This window comes from Catharus ustulatus, chromosome 12 (assembly GCF_009819885.2).
Source record: "Catharus ustulatus isolate bCatUst1 chromosome 12, bCatUst1.pri.v2, whole genome shotgun sequence".
In the NCBI taxonomy this organism is placed as follows: domain Eukaryota; kingdom Metazoa; phylum Chordata; class Aves; order Passeriformes; family Turdidae; genus Catharus; species Catharus ustulatus.
Window position 1 is genome coordinate 13614878 of NC_046232.1, and position 22779 is coordinate 13637656.

The 22779-nt window shown below is 52.1% G+C and overlaps 1 long non-coding RNA gene across 2 annotated transcripts in view; it reads right to left on the reverse strand.

The window, feature by feature from the left end:
• LOC117002051 overlaps positions 1–22779 on the reverse strand; it is a 40195-nt gene that overhangs the window by 16073 nt on the left and 1343 nt on the right. Inside the window, exons 1-3 of one of the 2 annotated variants that reach the window (XR_004419203.1) lie at positions 19525–19663; positions 19065–19314; positions 9368–9437 (exon numbers count right to left, since the gene is read on the reverse strand). This is a non-coding gene — a long non-coding RNA (uncharacterized LOC117002051). Of the gene's footprint in view, positions 1–9367; positions 9438–19064; positions 19315–19524; positions 19664–22779 lie in introns of those variants that run through there. The other variant, XR_004419204.1, reaches the window with a different exon arrangement.

Below are 22779 nucleotides of genomic sequence, written 5' to 3' on the forward strand. Positions count from 1 at the left end.
ATCTATGTGAACCATTTGTTTCCTCCCCAAGCTCTCAGCTTGCTGTGACACATCACCCATTCACCTTATTGCAAGCAAATGAGTCAGATGGGTCCCAGCCTTGCACCCACTCAGAAGCCCTCTATTTCTACTCTGCTCCTCAGTGCCACGCCATCAGAAAGCTCAGCCTGGGGACTGTGCAGCACCACAACTGCCTTAAAAGCTTGGTACAGGTCCAGACTCACACATGCAGTTTGCCCTTCATTCTGGAGAGCTCCAGTACACTTCTGCATAAGATGTATTAAAACTCACGCTGGCAACAGCACATTCAGACAAGCAGCCACTGGGACCAAGGCAATACCTATGAAATGCATCACAAATGGACTGAAGGAGCGCATTCCCTTGAGTCACTGGTCCAAGTGGCAACTTGGGACATGTCTGCAGCAGCCTGGGGAGATCCTGCACAGTCCCATGAGGACACCACAGAGACAGCATCTCCTTCTCTGGCTCTTAAGCAGAGTCTTCCACAGTGCTGCACAAGGTACATGACTTCCCAGTCAAAGCAAGGACCAAATAAATTTTAAAAAGCATTTTTTTTTCTGAGTCCTAGCAGCATGGAAGTAAAATACTATTTTTCAAGCTGTTCCCAGAATGAGACAGAGCCACACATATCCACAGGCACAGCCAGTCTGCATCTGTACAGCCTTGTTCCACCACCTTCATTAGCACATACAGAAATGTGCATCCCTCTCTTGCAGAATAGGGTGCCAGGGACCAACATCACCAATTATTACCTACTGGACCAAGACCTCTGTATCCAAGTTTCTCTGTGCCCAGGGTCATACAATAGATGTAGGGACCACTCCTGAGAGTCCTCAGTATGTCTAGGGGCTTAAATGAGACCCAAGCCAGTCGCTATCCAACCCAGTGTAATCCGTGACACTCTGAGTTGTCAGGCTCTCTTCCACTCCCTGTTTGGGTGTTATGCAGCATCCTGCACGGTCAGCCTTGAGCTTTGAGTCTTGATCCCCAAAATTGCTAAGACTCATTCCAAAAACCAACTAATTGGAGGAGTTTTTTTCGGACTGATTATGACTAAGCCCTGCAAGGTCTTTTGACTTGTTTCCAGAGTTTTCCCTGCAATTAAGATGTCCCTAAATACAGTTCTTGTTAGCATAATTCTATTAATTTTAAGTGAGAACTGAGACTTTTAAACAGTCCTTGATTACAGTTGCTGGGGGTTTGCAACAGACACCCCAAATCCCAAGGTTTGCTCTAAAACCCCTGTGAATTATTCTAGTCCAGCCTTGCCAGCTGCTCTTCTACCCAAAAGGCGCCTTCCCTTGAGAGCAGGGTAGTAGAAGGGAAGAAAGCTGGAAAACAGCCATTTCTGGGACTACAAATGAAATCAAGAGGAACAGTCCCAAAAGCCTCTCTTAGCCTTGGCCACCAGCAACAGCTACTCGTGCAGCTCCCACCAAGTGAGAGCCAAAGGAAGAGACACATTGATCCTGCCTTGCCAGATTTTATGCCAAGCTCGTCAGCAAGGCATGCTCAGCTTTGGCTGCCCAAGAAATGCAAACCTCTCCTTTGTGTGGCTTTCTGGGCACCTCCTGCTGCCCTCCCTAAATCCCAAAGCCAGCAGCATCCCTTGCAAGGTGCATACACCATGCCAGAGGCAGCAAAGACGTGCTCCTTGCAGCCTCCTGGCCCCAGGCCTTCTGCCAACACCGTCCCAACATGGGGCATGCAGGCAAAAGAGCTGCCGGAGGAATCCACGCCAAGTGGCGCTGAGCACGACCTTTCTGCTTTACAATGGTAACCTGAATCCTAAATACTGGATTTCTAGGCACGCATTAAAGCCATGAGACAATGGAGACGGCAAGGCTGGGGCTGGCTGCAAGCCAGCTCCATGCCGGCCCCGCCAGCACCCGATGTTTCCCATTTCCTTCTTTTTTCACCATGGCACACAAGCGAAGTCCCCCTAAGCCAGGAGGAGGCAGGTGCATGCACAAGCTCACCCCTGACTTGGGGACTGTACATGACTCACCCCACAGAAGGTGGATGCTCAAGAAGACCCAGAGAGGTGGTTGCTTTCCTCTCTCCCTCTCGCTCTCATATGAGCATTGCTTCTCCTTTAATTGGTTTCATTCATGGCGGCCCTTTGCTAAATGTAATTATGCCAGGCTCTCTCCATCTGTCTGTGTTCAGGAAGAGCCATCGCTCTCACTGTTTTTATCTTCAATCTTTATTTCTGCATTAATCCCCGCTCTGCAGCTCACATGTACAACAATGTCCAGGACCTCCTGAGGACATACAGGCACATAATGAAGAGCAGGATTTGTCCCTGGGTCTCTCCTGGCTGGAGGACATTTTTTCACAGGGAAAGCCCCATACCTCAGTCACTCTGTAACATCTCCATCTCTCAATGATACCTGCACAAGCCAGTCCTTTTACAGACACTCAAGAGTAGCCTGTGAGCCCAGGCAAGAGGAGACGGCTTGATTTTGTCTGCATCACAGAGATGTCTCTGCCCTGTCTTCCCAAGCCCAGTACATAAAGATAGCAAGATGTCTGCTTAGGTTGACATGGACCGCTTTTCACATGGAGACAGCATTCACTCCCAAACTACCATGCTCATTTTCCTTTCCAGGAGTGCAGACAGGGTGAACACGGCTGAGCACAGGGATTAACAAACCTCAGCTCTGCAAGGGCAGCTCATAGCTGCATAGCTGAGGCTGCAAAGCGCCCAACACACCCAGAAGGATTTCATCCCTTGGGATTCATTACCCAAGGTCCTTACACTTTCCTCAGCCAGAGTAGGTAGATCTTGGGGGAAAACAAAATGCTAAAGGAGCTGTTGGTTTATCGAGAGACCAAACCCAGTGACACAGACCCTGGGCAACCAAGCACCATCTGGTGACCGCCGGCTCCTGACACAATAGCCCACGTTGGCATGTTTATGATAGAGACCAGAGGCGGATTCCCATTATCCCCATCAGATCCTGTGATGTGGTTTCAGGAGAAGGACCATGAGAAGCAGATGGGATGGCAGAAGAGAAAAGAACGCAGTGAGACAGACAGACAGGAGAGATTTATATGAAGCTAAAGCGCATACCCATAAACATGGGATAAGTAAATAGCATGTAAGTATGAAATTAAATGCAGGGAATCCATGGCATCCAGTAATCAGTCAAATATCTCCTTCACCTCTTTTTCAGTTTATCATCGGCATTTTAAAATGAGATATTTATGCCAATAAGTAAGCCAGTTGTATATTGTAACCCTGCAAATATTGGCTTGGATCTGAGAGATTCGTCCCGACAGACAATTCATTTTTACAGTTATTTTTGGACTCCCGGCTTTCGTGGAACACCGGCTCTCTGTGTTGGATTTTATGCCCCTGAAATGTATTTACAATGCATGGCATCTGTATTGTGCATTACACACTTAAATCATTGCATTTCATTCATCGCTTGTAAAAAAAAATATTGCAATATCCTGAAGCTCTGAATACTCAAATTCAAAATATAACTGCTGCATTTTCAGAGTAATGCTATAAAATAATGTTGTATTTTTAGATAAAGGAGGGAAAATTGATCATGAGGAACATGGATTCCCAAGATCTGGGAAGAAGGGGAGTTTGGATTTCACACCACGATAAATGGAAAAAAAAAACAAAACTAAAAGCTGAAAAACCCACAAAGGTTTATTTTCTAAACAAGAACATAGAAACATTTTGTCACTTAAACAAAGGGAGGAGGGTGGGGGAGTCTCCGCATCCTTGGCTTGCTCTCTGCAATGGACAAATACTATCAGAAACAAAAAGCATGGCATAGTTAGCAGGAGCTCAGCGCTTTAGAATTAATGGTATATATTTAAGTTCCTTTTAGGGGAAGCCTTCTGCAATTGGGGGGAAAAAAATTCTTGGTTTTAAAGGCTTCTGTCATTGTTGCCCACAAGCAGAAGAGAAAGGCGCTTTCTTTGTCATCCGGGGGTTTATGGCAACACCTTAATATGTCCTTTTCATAGGTGAAGCAAGGCGCACAAAGCAGCCGCGTGCCAACGCGTCCCCCCCGCCACCAGCAAAATAAATAAATGGAGGAACGCGGGGACGGCGGCCGTCGTAATCCCTCGGCAAAGAGGCAGCGAGGATGGTCTGGCGGGGTAAATATCGCACGTCTCCTGCCAAACCCCGCGTGGGCTATTGTCCCACCACCCCTTTTAGATGTCATTAAGGATTTTTCGCATACAACCAAACGAGCGGAGGGGATGAACGCATTCGCTTCTTCCCCACCAGTTGGAGAAGCCATGACAAGGCGGCTGGGAGCCGGCGCAGGAAAAACACAGGGCAAATTAGGAAGTATGTTAATTCAGTTAATATCACAGAGGGGCTGGCGGGCGGTGGGGGGGAGGTGTGCGCGCAGATTTTCCGCCCGAGGAAGGAGGTGGCAGAGAAAGAACTGGGGCATGCCAGCTCCCGTTATTGTTCTGCCTTCATCGGTAATTAGCAAGATAAGGAGGGGACGGCGTGAGGGAGGCAGCGTGGCGAGGACAAGGCAGCGCTGCACCCCACCTCATGCCCATGCGGCCATCTTACAGGCGGCGCTCGCCTCCCGCAAAATGGCCGCCGGGGCCCACGCTGCCTCAGGCCTGCAGCTGGCCCATCCCAGCGGGCTCCCCTCCGCCAGCCCCGAGGCACTGGGCACCCGGGAGCAGTGGCAGCCAGGAAAGAGGGGCCCCGGGAGAAAAGGAGTTGCCATGGTGGGCCAGAGTGCGCTGGCGAGCGGCCATCTTAGCCCGGGCCCTGCTCACGGTGCCAAGGCGCCGGGCACGCGGCACTCCCACAGCTCTTCCCGCAGCCCTCCTGGCTGGAACAATCTTGGTACACTTCTCCTTCACCAGGCAGCACGCATTGCCCGGGCCCTGCTCGTGGCCACAGAGGCAGCTGTGCCCTCGCCATGGTTTCACCGTTGGACACGAGCGGGCTCATCCCCACAAAGGCCACCGCCCGCCTCACTGTGTCACAGTGAGCTCTCAAGGCTGCCAGGCACTGGACTGGCCCTGGAAGACACGGCCTGGACAGATAGAGCATTCTGAGAGCTACAAGGCAAGATGTCACCTGTCCAGCCATCAGAGAGTGAGTTATGAGCAAATTATGCTTTTCTCCTGGCCAAAACGAAATAAATCCCAAACCCAAACTGCAGAGATATCAGTAAAGAAGACGTGAGCTTCCTAAACCTTAATTTAACACAAATTTAAAACAAGGTCAGTTATAAAACGCATGGTTACACAGACGACACAGACAAAGCTACAGATACATTTCTCACTCCATGGGAGCTTTACAGTGGACACATCAGTGTTGCTCAGTTCTCCAAATGAGCAACACCGATTACCAACCAAGGAACCCTCATCTCTGGTCTCGAGATGCCCTCAGGACAAGACCAGTAATTGCTGACACTAAAGCAGGATTTGGGAAGCATTTAATGTGTCTTTAGCTATGATGGGACTATTTCACATGGTGCAATAGGCACACAACGCACGTTGAAAATTCGGCATCTGCTCCAGTACTCTGTGGAGAACCAGAGGGTGACTGCAACTGCATGCAGGCAGGGCCATGTTATACATCTCAGCTAGACAGTGAAACATAAGGGATGGCAGGCTAGCTGCTCCGCTCCAGGGTTGTCTACACGGAAAACCACACCATTATAATGACAGCACTATAGGTCAACTGCTGCTGCTCCTCGCCATGCTGGTGCACATCTCCACTCTTAAACTGGCTCTCTCCAGTTTAGCTTAAACTGCTTCCAGCGTGACATCACTGGTGTACAGGAGAGTCCTGCCTTCTGCTAAAGTAAATACCCACGGAGGTTGTACGTGTAGAGCTCCTTGCTCTAAAATCCGCCCCCCAACCGTACGTCTGTAGCTAGACCTGCCCTTCGGCTAACCTTTCTGTACTCCACACACTCCTGGGCTGTTCACAGTGCCCGTGAAACACTATTACACCCTGCTTCCCTTGGGTGCTAATCCTGCTTGTCAACCCAAAGGCAGAAGCAGACGGTGGCTTGGCATTTTGATTACGTTGTGATCTGTTTGAACCTTCCAGACTCTTTTGATGTCTGTGCAAATTTGAAAGGGGGAGCCTTCATCCCCCACAATGAAACTCTGCTATCGCATGGTGAACCATCTCGGGACTCCTATGTCCATAGCCACTGCTAGATTTGAAGCAGGGAGGGGAGCTGCAGTTCCTCCAGGAAGAGTCTGAATTTCAGACTAACCAGTTCTGGCCCTGAGCGGAGAACACTACGGGGACAGCGTGTTGCTCTTCAAACAAATGCATGCGTAGGGGAGTGTGCGCATGCACAGAGACACCAGATTTATACAAATAGATGCATTCATAGGAAAATGCAAATAGCATCCTCTTCCATCCCAGGCTCCCTTCGAGCTCCTGACATCCCAAGGTTTCAGAGGAGTACAACGGAGCCTCAGATCAAACATTAGCCCTGCGGGGGTTCCCTCAGGGAAGCAGCCATGCACTGGGGTCTTTTCCCCGCTTCCATGTGAGGTTTCCCGACCCGGCCTTCCGTGGGTGCTCAGTTCTGACACGCGTACGACACACGCCCGCGCGTGCAGAGCCTTGCTAAAAGGTGCTCTGGGAATTGAGCTCCACTTCCTCTTTCTCCTGAATCAATTGTCATAAACCAGCTTTTGTTTTATTTTTAACAAAGCGACAGAAATAATCTCCACACACAGCCTTTGCCACTCCCACGGCCCTGTCCTTTAACAGAACAAGGTGTCCAGGGCTCCCGAGGACACGGGCACAGGGAGACAGCAGGGTAAGAGACCAGGAGAGGCTGCTTTCCGGGTGCACAGAAACCCCCTGCTCCTCTCTTGAGCCCATTGCTTGGCAGGCAGAGAGGTGGCGGGATGGGAAGAGACTGCATGGTGGGCAAGGCACTTCCAACCTTGCCAGCCCCATCTCCAGCTGTTCCCTTCATCCCCACTGAAGTACCCACTTTCAACCTGCATTTTACCTTGCACTCTTTCTCTTGCTCTTCGATGCCAGCAAGAGGTGACTCCTGCAGCACCATTGCAGCAATCAATGGGCTGACGTGCAACCTGTGACAGCCTGAGCTCTGCCTGCCTGTGGCAAACCCCTGTCTCCAGCATGGCCAAGGACTCATCTCTCCTCCTCCTCCCATCCCACATACCCAGGTTCAGGACTCAGACACATATGGAGACGTTTCTTGATGAAACCTATCAGTGGGTGAGTGGCAGCTGAGCAGGTACTGAGCAAGATGTGGGGCCAGACAGCAGCCAGGGGGGAAGGCAGCGGGTGGAGGGAACGTGCCTCGGGAGGAATACTCACAAAGGGCTGCTTTCATTAATAAAACATTCCCCCCTCGGTTGCCTTTTGATTTGGGTGTAAGAATTAACCCCATCTGCCCAACAGCACGCTACCTACCAAGACATCTCTGCTGAGGAAGGCCGTCTGACGTGTCTGCCCAACTGCCTCGCTTCCCACTGCCCGTGCTCCTTGGCAGCCCAGACCCCTCCAAACAACTCACCAGCCTCGCTGGGTCTGCCCTATGGATGAGATCCTCTTCCCACAACATAGATTAGACCCAGTGAAAATAGGCTTAGTGAAAATACCACTTCACTATTAATGCCAACCCCCCCAGCCCCCCCAGCTTCACACTCTGTCACACCCAGGAAGATTATAACAAATCCTGGTCACCTTTTGCCCCTGCTAACTACTGCTCCAGTCTTTGCACTGCATGCCTTCTACCACGAGTAGAGAGCTGGGCACAGGGAGTACTTATATATATACACACACATCTATCTAGTCAGCACTGGAGGTGTTCAGCTGCACAACACACATCTCCCTGCACAGCATCTCGCCTTGTCACAACACCCCAACCCATCCCTCTCCGCTGTAATTGCAGCGCCTGGTCCTTGGGCATCAGCAGAAAGTTGCAGCAAATCCTGCGTTGGTTAAAGCACAATCTGTCCATTCAAAATTGGTGGGGGGTTGCTTTTAAATCACTGAGACATTTCTATTCCCTTTCTGTTTAAAGTAAAACTGAGATGCAGAGATGCCTTCGAACCGACAGCCCCTTCATTTTTCCAGAGGTGTGTTTTAATGAGTGACTCGCCTTCCAAAAAGGGGCCGGCAAAGGGGAAGGACGGCAGATTCTCCACACAAATTCAATAGCTGGTGGGTTGCCATGGGCTAAAGCATTTCTTTGCACACATGAAGGGAAGGGACTCCAGAGCACTAAGGGTTTTGCCTCCCATGAGTTATAGCTCTACCCTTCAAGAGCGGAATAAATGCTTTATCCCATTGCAGCCTGCGATGTATTCTACATAGATGGATTGATTTCCCCTATTGTTCTTAATAAATCCTGGCGCATGAAGAAACTCACTGCACAGCCATTTTTCCTGCCTTGTTCTAACTTGCAGAAGTAATAAGGGTCAGATGTGACTGCAGTGGGAAGCAAAGGCCATACACAAGGCAGTGCTTTGCTGGATGCAGTGGGTGTGCTTGCAGGGTCTTGGTGGGTGCAGGCAAACCAATCTCTTTTCCCTGTTTATTCTCCCTTTGAGTCGAAGCTGAGGAAAAGGGGAACCATGGCTGGGTACCACAGCAGTGGCGTGGCTCTGACAGGAGCAGCCTCTGCACAAGCTGAGCCTGCACAAGCCTCCCAGACCTGCACAGGGAAAGGCAGAGCTCTGGCCCTCTCTGACTCAAGCTCTCAATTGTGAGAGATAAATACATATATTGTATTGTCTGATAAACACAGGGCTGAGCACTGCACCACTGTAGAGCCTTCCTAAGCACACCCACCTCTCTGTCGTGCCCTGTCCATCAGACCTGTCCCTGCCTGTATCCCAGTTGAAAGGAGTCCACACCACCAACACAGGGGCTCTGGTTTTTTTGTTTGTTTGGGGCTTTTTTAAATCAAAATGCCAAACCAACCCCCCTCAATGACTCCCAGTGGCACAACTCAGACCCCCAGATTGTTGTTTAAAGGTTCTCTCCCTCCCTACCATCTTTTCTGCTCACAAGGTTGACACCCACCCTCTTTTACTGCTCCAGGAGGGTGTTTGCTGGACACAGCCTTGCTGGTGTCCATCAAGGAGGCACTGCTGGACTCCAAGAAGCAGGTGGTTCTGCACAATCCTGCCTTGGCCACCTGCCTCCAGCTCCATCCAGGCTCCCTGGATTATCGCTGCTGGCCTTCTCAAGCAGCAGCTAACAACTGGCCCTGTTTCAAAAGCCTGGCTGGGAATTTGGCTGTGGGAGGGAGGGAGGGATCAGGTGAATGAGCTGGTCTCCCACGCACGAGTTGGACTCGATCCTTCAGCAAGACTTCCAGGGACTCACCTCTCCTTGCTCAGGTGGAGACGTCCCAGCCCTTCCCAAGGCATCCCACTCCACGAACTCTCAGTCATGTCTGATTAAGGAAAAGAGAATTTGTCTCAATTAGAAAGAGGTTCCCATATGCATGGACGGATGTCAAGTAATTACCACATGTCATTCATGTTTGGAAAAAGAGACCTTAAATTTGGAGCCGTGCAAACTTGCACACATAATTGCAAGTGAGTTACAGACCCTGGCATGCTCCAGAGCATACATTGTGCAGATGTTTCAAGCCCATCCCTCGGCTGAAATACACCCAGCCACGTAAAATACAGCCAGACACGACCCCGTTCTCTAATAAGGAAATAAAGCCGAGTGGACCTGCATTGCCAGAGCCCAGACAGCAACACTGTCTCTTTAATTTTCTCCCTGGCTATCTCATCCTTTGCACAAACTCTTTCCTCCCCGTGGCTTCTTCCAGCCTGGTGGGCAAAGTGGGAAAACATCATTAGGGAGGAAAAATAATTTAGTTTGTTAATCAGTATCCAGTGGTGGGAAACAAGAAAGACAGAGAGCTGGGCTGGCGGTTAGGGCTTAGGAAGGGCCAGCACAAAGCCCACCATTCATGACATCTGGGGCTGGGATTCTCATTGAATTAAACAGACACAAAGAGCAGAGGCATTTCATGCTCTCTTCACAAGAATTATCATATCTCCCTGGCACTAGGAAACCTTCAGCATGGGAGAGGGGGAGAGAGAGAGAGGGGAAAGCGGGCAGGCTGGGTAGAAATATGGGGCAGGGTAGAAGAGGCTTTGTTCCAGGGCTGGATTTATGGATGGGATGCGGCGCGTTGCTTTGCAGGGAGAGACAGGGCCCTGGTGCGCTGGGTCTAATAAGAATCAGCAAATGTGAAACAGGGGGCCCCTGTGTACCATGAAGCAGGGAAACCCACGTTTGACAAGCCAACAGAATAACTGCTCGCATCTCAAGGCTGTGGAAGGATGCTGACGTTCCTGCGAGATGTGTCGTCTCGTGTGTGTGTCAGCGAGGAGGGGGAGAAGGGGAGAGGCGAGGAGTATAAACAAGAGACCAGGCAGCATCGTTCAGTCATGAAAATTAATTAGCTGATGTGCAAACCATGGCTGCCTCTTCCCACTGCCCTGCAAGCATTCCCCATAAAGCTATGGTGTGTGCGGAGCCTGTGACTGGGAATGACAGGGGCAGATTAGGCAGCTCCTTGGGACACAAGCCTGGCAGCAAGAAACCCACAGCCCGTGCAGAAAAGGTGAGGAGGGGATGATTAGTGTCCTCGGGGAAGGGGCAGAGCCCAGGGACCAGAAGAAAGAAAAACGGGAGAGACCGGGCACCAAGCAGAGACCAGGAATCATGTAGCTGCTGCAGCATAAATTGGGGTGGATCTCAAAAACCAGCCATTAAAAAAAACAGGGGCTGGTGGACAGCAAAACCATTTAGGGTTTAGATCACAAACTCTCTGGGGCAGGACCTGTCATCTCCTGCAGGCTCACACCATGGAGGCCTGTCCTACTTGGTCTCTGGGCATTACCAGAAGATCTACTTTAAATACTAATTGCTCCATGATCAAGACCTGTGAGCTGCTGGGAGGCTCCCTACAGCATTACCTGTGGGAAGAGGGGATAGATCTCTGACCTCACATCCCCAGGGTAATTTGACCCCGTGCACCAGTGTTACAAGCAAATATTACTACCCAGCGATGGAGATGAGCCATTCCTGACCAACTTCACATATCCCATCCCCAAGCTTTCAGATTCCACTATAAGATCATGCTCATTCTTTGGCTGGAACAACCACAAGAGGATATGGGTACCAGGGAAAACAGGGAAAAAGGGGATGAAGGGATGAAGAAAGTGATCAGTAGAGAAAAAATAGAGAAGACTCTTTGACATGGGATGTGCACAGTGAACACAGAATGTGCTGGAAACAAAGGGATGCGGGAAGAGAGGAGAGGCTGGGATGGGCATCTCGGCAGACATGTGGGTAAAAGTTGAAAAGGAAGCACTAATTAGCACCCAGACCATCACTTTCCATTAATAACTTGTCACCGTTTCCTTGATGTTGCTGAGAGCAGAGAAGTTGGTATGTGTGATGCTTACCTGTCTCTATCTCATTAACAGAAGTGAGGGTGAGAACAGATGTTTATTGCCTGCATTCAGATAGACAGGCCCTTTGCTGAACTGAGAGGCAGGAGAGAGGGGGAAAGTTGTGAAAGAGACGCTCATGAAACACAAGCCAAACCCAAACAATGGAAAACCAAACGCAGGACACTTTGATACCTGTGCCGATCCAGAAACAGCCCCAGGCAGGTATCAGGTTCCAGGAATTCTGGAAACACAAAATTGCTCGGTCAAATAATTATAACCCAGGGCAAACACACTGCCAGCTGGGGGAGAGTGCTCTGGTATCGGCACAAGGTATGTGCAAGGGGCTGTGACTGCATTGTACCTGGGAAAGTAAAACAAAGGGCTGCTTACTTTCCAGATTGATTCACTCAAGGTGTCCACTCCACTCAAAAATAGACAGCCAAGCATCTTACTGAGAGCCAGAATGGAGATATCCACCAGTAAACAAAGGAAAAAAAGAAAACAAAAAAGTGCTATTTCAAGCAAAGATAAATGTGCTTTGCATATAATCACCTTTGGAGTAATTCTTCCAGCAGCTAAAAAAGAGATTATCCTTCCTATGTAAAACACAAAGGCCTCTCCTTTCCCTCCAACGTGTGGAATGGCTCCTGACAGTGACATGGGAAAGAGGGAGTGTGCAAGGCAAGGCAAGGACGCCAATCAGCAAGTACCTGCGAGCTGGTAGCACACGTCTGCGGGTGCGATGACGGGAGCGTGCGTGTGTGTGCACATTCCTAGGGACACCCTCGCTTCCACCAGCACATAAATCCACTACGCAAACCAAAGGTTCCTCAAGAGCAGGAGCCCAAACCTCCTTAGGAGCAAATGAGGGAAAACCAAAGGAAAAGAAAACATCAAGGCAGGGACTGAAGGAACAAAGGCTTCCCCCCTCTTAGCTTGGAGACATCTTCTTGGCCATTTAGCTCAGATCAAGTGTAGGCTGTGTTGACTCCCCCACCTATTCAAACGAACACTTTCAATAGTCTGATAGGTCTTTTCTGCTCTACAGCTTCTCTACCCCTGTGTTTGACATCCCCAGCCAATGCAGTTAATGCCACATGCAGAAATACTGCCCTGAAGAGCCCTCACCTAGATTGTGTGGTCAAGCACTTCAAAGTTAGGAAGTGTCCAATTTATGGCTGTCCATGCAACCTTAATTCCACCTCGCTGTGTAGCCACTCTGGACAGGAAAAGAGGGAGTGAGCTAAAAATAGGCTGTGACCATGTCGTCAGCCTCGTAAGGGCACGGGCAGGGAGAGGCTGAATTAACGTCTCATGGTCAAAATGAAATCAGGCACCCCCCGACTTATCAGCGCTTGCTTTGGTGCCTTCAACCATGTACATTTTTAATATACAGAAATCACGTGCATTCTAAACATACAGAAAAATGCATTATTTATAGCTAATAAATAATAGATTGTTTATATAAGCAAAAAGAAAAACAATTGTAGGCAAGTGTAACAAATTCTCCTTCCTCCACCCCGCACCCATCCCTGCTTCATCCTGCACGGGCAGAGAGATTTCAAGCCCCAAGCCTCGGCACAGATTTCTGCCACTATGAAATACAGGACTAATGTTATCTGGCAGCGGCAGAAGGCTGCTCTCCCGGGGCCGCTGGAGAAGGGGACTGCTGGGGCTGGCAGTGCCCAGGCCAATGCACCCACATACCCTTCACTTTTTCCTCCTGGCACCAGAACACGGAGGAGTTTTCTCCCAGGAGAAAGGCCTGTGCTGGAAGGATATGACCTAAAGGTGGAAAGGGGTGATGGAGCTGGCTGTGAACACCCTCCCACCTTCCCTGGCTGGCCCAGAGTTCTGCAATAAAGTGGTGGGAGTCCATGGTTTCACCCTGCTCCTGATCTGTTATTATTATTCCAGGGAAACAATAAATTTTAATTTTTTTTTCCCCCCCAAGAGGCAAGCAAAGGGAAATCGCGATTCTGAACAATTCATAATTCAGCTAAACCTGAAAGGAATTTAAGGGACAAAGAATAGGCATTTCTCGACTCGAAGAGCTTCCCCCAGACGAATTTCAAGGGCCCACAGCAAACAATGGGAGTGTCAGAGGTTCTCAAAAAGAAAAAAAAGTTCAAGAATCTTTACAATAAAAAGTGTTAGGCAACACAGAGGTCAGAGCCAGCTCCTCCTATAATAAATAGCACGACTACCCTACATTAACTATAGGAGACATTTTAATGCAGTGCCTCAGCTTCGTGCTAATTATACTTTTTTCACCATATTTTGAACCTAAGAAAAAATGTCATCAGTTAATTATAACAGATGAGGGAGTGTGAAGACTTCCTCAATAAATAATGCCTTGATATCTCATATCCAACAAGCTGCGTGCTCTGCTCTGAAGGTGCCCAGAAATATGTCCTCTCAGGAAATATATCAAGAACTGATGGTCCCATAAGCTGGCTTTGTTTCCAAGCCTTGATTTTCAGCCCAATAATTAAGTGATTTTTATGGATTGGGGAGAGTAAAGGTCGTGGGACTGCTGGAATGGTGCCAGAGAAAGTCAATGCTTAAAAATAAATAAATTCCTAAATCAAAATGAGATACAAGAGACCTCAACAAATTCCCCCCACAGCTGCACAGGTGAACACACAGACACGATGTGGTTTCTGGACCCATGTCCCATCTTTCCTGCATTTGTGGTATCTCCATGGGAATCTGGCATGCACTGAAAAAGCCTGGTTTTAATGAACCCAGGCCACTGCTGCCAGCATGTCACCGGGAGCCAGCCACCGCTGTCCAGTGCCCTGAGGAGGAAGGGCACCATGTCCCTGCTGCTGTGCCACCCTGGGCACTGCCCCATCCCTGCCCAGCCTGCTGGGCTCCACGTCCTTACAAGGTTCCTCAACTAAACCATCTTTCTTTCAGCTCCCTTCTCCACCTAGCACCCCTCACTTCCCCCTCTGAAGAGCCGGGATTTGGCGTGGGAAAGATGTCTTTGGGCTTTTCACAAATCCAGTATCCCCTTGAACCAAAACCAATTAGCCTGGCCCAAGGTCCTGCCATTGAAGGACTGTCCCTTCTTTTCAAACCCCCGCGGGCTCAATTGCTCTAAGGAGCCTGGATGTGAATGAGCAAAGCCCGCTTAAAGTGGTACTTAAGGCCAGACCAGGGTGAAGGAAAAGAGAAAGCCTCTATAGGAACAGCAAGCTGAGTTTCCAAGAGACAGCTAACTGCCGGAGATTGTGTTCTTTTGCTCCCCCCATTTTCTTTTTTTACCCCCACTCCTCAGCTTTCAAGGCAAACGCTCCTAACCAAACCTGAGCCCCTGAATAAATATTAGAAAACACGAAAGCCAGAACCTCGTCCTGACTCTCTGCGGATGCCGGAAGCCTGGCTGTGGGCAGTGTGATGGCCCAGCCTCGTATGCAAGCTTTGCCACAAACATGTGCACTCAGAGGGACAGAGGGCTGGTGAGAAGCCCAAGATGATGTTTTTCCACTTTGGGTCATGGCAAACACCTTTCCAAGGTGACCAGGCTTGTGGGCATGAAATACCAAAATCCCCAACCTGGGCAGGGCGACTCCCTGTACCATGTGTTGGGGAAGCCAGAGTGGGCAGCCACAGGTCCATCTCATGCTGGTGGCCCCTGGGGACATCCAGAGACTCGGGGTGACTGAGGGGCTGTGAAGTGGCAGTAGCAGTGTCGGGGTGACACGGGGTACCCACACCACGAACGGGGTGCGTGCACGGCCACGTGCCAGGCGCCTCAGCGCTTGCACCTGCAGATGCCAAATCAGCACCTTCCCTCCACCCAGACACCAGAGTGTTTCCAGCAGGCAGCGTGATCCCTCCCTGGTGCACGAGCAGCACCCATCCATGGCCACAGGCAGGATGGACCCTCCAAGCTCCTGGGCTCTGCCTTTCCTCCGGCAGCACAGACAAAGCCAGGGCACAGCAGCAGGTAAAGGGAGGCACTGTCTGCTTGCATCAAGGGTGCAGGGAGGGCATGAGAGCCAAGAGAGACAAAAGAAATGGCTGAGCCCAGCCCCAAGAGCGAAACTCGCCATTGCCAGGCAGCTCCAGAAAAATGCCCATTGATGGGATTTCATCCATAACCAAGCATGTGCATGCTCACACAGCCTGGCTTCCAGGGGAGCTCCTTCAAACAGCAGGGCCTGAACAGCCCCTCTCCACCTCACCCCGAGCCCTGGTGAGTTTGGCTCCCCCAGGTATTTGGTATAAACCCCCTCCGTCTCAAGCACCAAGCCAAACCCACTTAATGGTGGGCAAGTTTTAGGAAAAGGTGGGAAATCGTGAGCTGGAGCACGCGATCTCCCAGAGCATCATCTCCCTGGGGTGAAACCCGCACACTGTATTTTCCGTTTATCCCCCAATGGCACACGCCGATTCTTCTGTTTCTGTCTCCCTCTGCCCATCCCCAGCTCTGCCTGAAGAACAAAGACATCACAACCCAGCTCCAGGAACCTCACCCACGCTTGGCCTACGCTGCATCCTATTGCTCCACCAGGAGAGTCCCAGTGAGAAGAGAAAGAATCAGGAATGCCAGGACATGGACTCTCATCTCAGCACGCCCGGAAAAGACGCCTTCCCTTCTGGGTTTTGCCTCTGCAGGGGCAAAGATCCATCCAAACCAACAGCTACCCTAACAGGGCAAAAAGCAAAGCCTCCAAGGGAACTGTGTCCAGCCAAAATCCATCCCTGGCCCAAGGACAAACCCTTGGGGACCTCCCTTCCAATATGACACTTTAAAAAAAAGACAGAAAGCGGAGACCTGTCGGTGGGGCTGCCAAGGACTCTCTAGATGCAGCGGGTATGTCACAAGCAGAGATTTGCTGGGGGGCTTCATGCATTGTCTCACCCCCCACCCATGCACACATGAGCTGGGGATTCTCATACCCCTGTTCCCCATCACTCACTGCCACTTCCCTTGTTAATTGAGGGGGTGCTGCCTTCACACCTCCTCGAGATGTTCATGCCAACAATGGGGGCAAAAATGAAGTATTAAAGCACCAGAAAAAATTCAACCACAATTTTTCTCTCCTGGACATTAAAGGCCAAATCGCTCAGTCCCTGTCTCAGTCCCCTTCAGGGGAACTGCTGTGGAGTAAGTGCACCAAGTACATGGCCTGAAAAAATACCTGAAAAATCAGCTCAGGAGAGGTGATTTTGTGGAGAAAAAAAAAAAAGTAAAAGTCAAGAGTGGTTTCTGACCAACTGATTGAATAGCAAGGTGAAAAAGCTTGCATCAATCCATTGTAAGAGTTTTCATGTAGACACGGATTTCCACACTTCCATTTTATTTCATAAAATTATATATATATATGCATTTATATATACACACACAAAGACATTTATTATATGTGTGTATATTTTTTTCCCTCAGATCCTCTTTTTATATTTTCACCTTTTTGCAATTACAAAAGCCAGGAACAGAAATACCTCCTGGGTTCTGCCAGTGCAGAACACTCCCACCAAACAGATTTTCTCTAACATGCTGGTTGAATGATTCCTCCTGAATTACATTCATTAGGAATTTGAATGTTTCTTTCCTCCATCCCCCATCAAATCATTACTCCGGAATAAATGCATTCATCAACCACCTTGCTCAGTTCCCTCCTGCTTTGTTCAGTCTAGTTTTAAAGCATCTCCACTGAAACCGTTTGCACCTGACTCGATGCTAGCACACGAAAGGGGGAAAAAAATAAATAGGAGAAGAATTGAGTGCCACTCACAATATTGTGAAAATAATTGGAAAATTATTTCTTAAAAATAGCCAACATAATAAAGGAGGGAAAGGACTACATTCCTTCCTCCCCACCTCCGATCTCTTCCACAATTTCTGGGATTGCATCGAGTATACATATTCCAGATGGGCTGGAGAGAAGGAGGTTGGTTCTTAATGACACGTCTTTCGCTGCCTTTGGAATGAATGATTCATTCGGGTCTTGCCGAGACTCGGTGCCACAGTTGAGTTACATTTCTAGAAAATCCGTATCTTTAATTCTGGCGCTGCGTGTGGGACCCAGCAAATCATGGAATTACTGCTGTAACTTCGGATTAGTAACGCTTTCTAAATGATAGTCTAATTCCAGGCCTTCATGCTTTTCAGCGTTCACACTCACACAGCCTTTTCCCTGGGAGGCTTCCTGCGGAATTAGTGCTGGCGTCTTCGTCTTTCTCTGCCCTTTTTAATTTCTCCAATGACTTCTCATTAGAATATATAATAACAGCTCCTCAGAACTTTTCTTTCTCTCGGTATAGCCAAATTCAGGCTGAGCTCCTTTTTCCTTACAGTGGTTATGGCGGTGCTTTGCTGGCCCTGGAAGGGTGCACAGGCAGATTTAGCTTTTGCGGGCCTACGTGGCATCTGACGCCATTACCCCGTGCAAGGGAAGGTGGAAAACCTGCCTGCGAGGTGCGGGGGGCTCCCACCTCTCGCCGCCCCCGCTCGCCGCCGGGCACGGGTGGCTCGGCCCTGCGGTGCTCCCGTCTCCCTCGGCAAGGGATGCCCACTGCGGAGGAGAGGATGGAGCAGGGCACCGCCGAGCAGCGGCAACGCGGCAGCGCCTTTCCCAGCCCTCCCCATCTCCCGCAGCATCTCCTGGGGGGCAGAGAGCCAGCTAACAGCCCACTCGCAAGCCCTGCCACGGGGAGGTTTCTCTCTGCAGCCTTCCCGGAGCTGTCACGACCCGTGTGGGTTGGCGGCAGCGCGGGGATCATCCCTGCGGGATGCGAGCGGCCAGCGCCGGGCGAGGGGCTGGTGGCCACGCTGCCAGCCTGCCCCAGGGTGCCGGGGGGCCCGGGGGACCCCGGTCCCGGCCAGGGGCGCTCGCCCCACGCCAGCTGGGAAAACGTGCTGGGGAGGCTCGGCGGAGAGCACGGTGCTTTGTGTCGCCATGGGAACGGAATGCAGATGTGCCAATTGCTTTTCTTTTCTTTTCTTTCTTTCTTTTTCCACCTTTTTTTTTTTTTTTTTTATTTGCCAGACATTGTAATACATATTATGTTTCAACTTCTGGGGCTTGCAGAGGAGGTGAGGGAGGCTTTGTGCTTTGCCAAGCGCTCGGCTCCCAAAGAAGCCTCAGGGCCGGGCGGCTGCACGCTGGAGGGGTGCACCCAGCAGCGGGACCCCTTCCCCGGGCATTCCCCCGCAGCTACGGACAAAAGCCACAGCCACCACGCAAGAAAAGTGATCACATTCTCACCAACTTGACCTTCCAAAGGGAGGCCAGGATCAAATCCAAAGCCGAAAAAATAGAGCAGGAGATAGAGAGAGAGAGAGAAAGAAGGAAAGATATTCAAAAGCTGGGAGATTTCGTGGTCTGACCCGTAGGCTGGGACGGGGGGAAGATTTATTTGGGGAGGGTGTTCGCTCTCTCCATCCTCCCAGAGCCGCGACACCCCGCAGCCTAGGAGTGAATTTCGACGTGCGTTTAACCGACAATTAAAGCCTGGATTTATTTAGCAAAGGAAGAATTGGCGCAGGGCTCGCCTCTCTGTCCCCGTCCCTCCCGCCCGCTGCCGCGGAGCCCCGGGCTGCCCGGAGCGGCCCGACGGGGAGGTCGCGGAACCGCAGCCCTTACCTGGAGCCCCAGGGCGCCGAGTCGGGCCGTCTCTGCACTGCCGGTCCTGGTGCGGCCGCTTCCCCTGGGCGAGCAGGTCTGGAAGTCATTTCTACTTTCGGTTATCTAGCTTTATGATGGCTCCACAACACTCATACAGCTAGATAACCAAAGACAGAAACATCCCTCCGTCGGGGATGCCGGCCATCCGTCCGTCCGTCCGTCCGTCCGCTCCAAGGTGCGGGCACGGCCGGGGCAGGGCGGCCAGGAGCTGCCACCGGGAACCACACACAGATAAAAAAAATTATAAAAAAAAAAAAAAAGAAATAAAAAAGAAAAAAAAAGAAGAAAAAAAAAAGAAAAAAAAAAAGAAAAGAGAGAGAGAGAAAAAAAAGATAAATACGAAGCGGAGATGAGCCGGGGCAGAGCCACGGGCGCACGGCGGGCTGCCGCGGGGGCTCGGAGCCGAACCGCGCCGTACCGAGACAGGTCGGGCTGTGCCGAGCCGAGCCGAGCCAGGCCGGGCAGTGCAGCGCAGGGCTGGGCTGGGCTGGGCTGTGCTGCGGGGGCCGATGCGAGGCGCTCGGTGCCCAGCCCGCCGGCCCGGCCCGGCGAGCGGCACTCGCGCTCCCGCCCCGCTGCCCAACTTCTACTCCCCTCGCATGGTAATCGCCCCCTTTGGGAAGTGACGTCACGCCGCGCCCAGCCAATCCCCGACCCCTCATTTAAATCAGCGCCCCCTTTCCCGCGCTTTCCAGCCGGGATGGGCTGTGCGGCGGGCCGGGATGGGACGGGGCGGGCCGGCACGGCGGGGATCGGTACCGGGCGGCACCGGGCGGTACCGGCCCTTCCACCGCCCCCTCCCGCCCTGCCCCGGCCTGTGCCGGGGGCTGTGCCGCGGCGCTCTCGCCTCCCTACCCCCTCCCCGCTTCCTCCCGCCCCGACGTGCCCCCGCGGCACCTCCGCTGGGTTGGGGGATGCTGTGCAGCATCCCTGCACAGCCCTGCACCTGCAATTAACTTCCCTTTCCTCCTCCTCGGCGCTCCCCTCTCTCTTTTTCGCCTCTTTCCCTTTCCCTTCTCTTCCTTTTCCCTCTCCCCATCCCCTCGTCCCTTCACTCTCTCCCTTTCCCTGGCCTTTCTTGTCTCCTCACCTTTTCTCTTTCCATCCATTTTCTTTCCGTTTTCCCTTCTCCCATTTTTCCCCCTCCTCGCCATGCACCCCCGCCATACAGCGTACCTCTCTCACACCTTCTCCTCCCCAGCAATGCCCTTCCCGTCCCGCCTCCGCACCTGGGGGCGGCCCGAACGACCCTTTCTCCGCAGCCAGACCCGGGGCCCGCCCGTCCCGAGACGTGCCCCAGGGACGCACCCGCGATCCCCCTCAGATTCTCTCTGCTCCCCGTTTCCCCCTAGTTTTAATTATTTCCCCTTCAGGTTCTGCTATTTTCTGCACAGATTCTTAACGCGATGTGCGTGTAGCGGCGAATCCGGCACATACAAATAATAACAGCAACAATAATCAGACCAAAATGCCAGGAGGTAAATTTGATTATCTGGTATGCTTAACTGACCTGCTCCTCACTTAAAAAAAAAAAAAAAAAAGAAAAAAAGAAAAAAAAATTGCAATCCCTCGCCGCTTCTGAACATCGCCTTTCTTAAAATCCCAGACCAGGGTAGAATGTGACCTGCTACACAACGAGGGATCCGAGAAACGAAGCGATCTCGGCGGGAGCAGCCGCGGCAGAGCGCTGCCTGCCGGTCCCGCCGCCTCCGGCTCCCGGCGAGCTCCGCTCGGATTATTTATTTCTCCCTCTCTTCTCCCTCCCCCTCCCCGCCATCCCCTTAAAAAAAATTTAAAAATTAAATAAATAAAATCTACGAGCTCAATCAGGCTAAAAGCTAAAGGACGAGGGCTGCCAGCCCTTTGCGAGCCGGCGCTGCTCCCGGTGCCCAGGCGAGCCCGGCCACCCCTGCTTGGCTCCCGGGAGCTGCCGGTTCTCTCCCGCCTCCTGCCTAACGAGAAACGGGCCCAGGGGTGCTCTGGCCGCCCCGACGGGGCTGGAGAAGGTGGAGAGAAATATTTTCTCCGTCCCCAGCCCCTCGGTACCTTCCCCGCGGCCCGGAGCCGCTCGCGAGGGGACTTGGCCGGCGTTTATTTTAATCTATCCTGGAGACGGGGGGGGAGAAATTGCCGTGAATGGAATCGCCTTAATTTTACGGCCTTGGATTTTCTCCTAATTTATCGGTTTCGCTGTTAGGGTGGTCGCTGCTAGAATGCCGGCGGCTGGGGCGGGGAAGTCTCCCGTCCGCCCCGCTGCCTCGGAGGGCAGTCCGGGGTGCGGGGACGGTGGCACCGAGCGGGCACGGGGGGCTCGCCTGGCCCAGGGACCGGCCTCGCTTTACCCCCGCGGGGGAGGCCCCGTTACTCACCGCGGGGCCCCGGTGCCAGGGAGAAGCTTGGGGCGCCGCCGACAGCTTTCCCCACTCCCGGGGCCGGTTCGGCGGCTGTACGGCCCCGCTCCAGCCCCGTTGTCCCTGCGGCAGAGGCGAGGGGGCCCAGACGGGCAGAGCCAGCCTCTCTAAGACGCAGCTCTGCCCAGCTGCCGCCGTGCGAGCTCTCCCGCCCGCCGTGCCGAGCCCCCGGGCCGCCGTGTCATTCAGGCGAGGATGCTGCGGGTAAACCACCGCACCTCGCCGGGCTTCTCGGGGCTGGAGACGGGATCCCCTCTCTCTGTCGCTCAAAGGAGGTGATTTTCTTGGCAGAAATATATATATGATAATATTTTTCTTCCCTGCTCTTTTTCGGCAATGTCTTGCTCTGCTCGGATCTCTAGCCTTGACCCTCTCCGCATTAGGCAGAGCCCCAGTACGTGGGAGAGAATACCTTGCGTTCGGGGTATTTTTGTTTGTATTCAGGCTTTGGGTATTGTGGATTTTGGTTTTTAATTTTGGCTATTTTGGGGTTTTTTTGGAGGGGTTAGGGGCTGTCTGGGCTTTCTTTTTGGCGCAATTTTAGCAGGATGCGTACAAAATGGCTCCTTGGCACAGCGCAAACACCAGCGAGAAGCCTGGGGAGGGATCGGCGGGGCTGCCCTGGCTCCGGAGCTCCGGGAGCCAGCTGGGCTGGGCTTCCTCCTCCCCTGGGCGACCCACGGGGGCCGCGGGACTCTCCCTCACCTGCACGAGAGGAAAGCACCCAGGGCGGCGGGCGGCCCGACGGGAGGGACGGGACGGGACGGGACGGGGAGGGACGGCGGTGCCGGCGTGGCTCTGGCCATGGTGCTGCACCGGCCCCGGCCCCGCGGACCTTCCGCCCCACCCGCGGGCAGGACGGCCCCGCTGCCTCCTCGGGTGACCCCGCCGCCAGGCAAGGCGGGCACCTCGGAAGAGCCCGGTCACCAGGCCGGCCCTGAATTATTTAACGTGATCGCCCAGGAACGAGTCCGCTGCCTTCCCCTCTTCTACGTCCTGCACGTCTGACGTCACTTTTCTTTAATTAGGAGAAGTTATTTTTAGCCAACCTGGAGTAACCCCCCACGCCTCGCAGCCTCGAGCTGCATCTTCTCCTAATTGTTTTCTTGGGTTGGTTTTTTTTTTTGGTTGATTTTTCTTTTTTTTTTTTTTTTGCTTTTCCCTCACCATCGGGGCTTGGCAAAGAAGCGGCAGCTCCCGACGGGCGTGAAGGAAGCGCGTCGCTTTGTTTAGTAATTAAAAGCCGCCTCTGAGCAAACCCC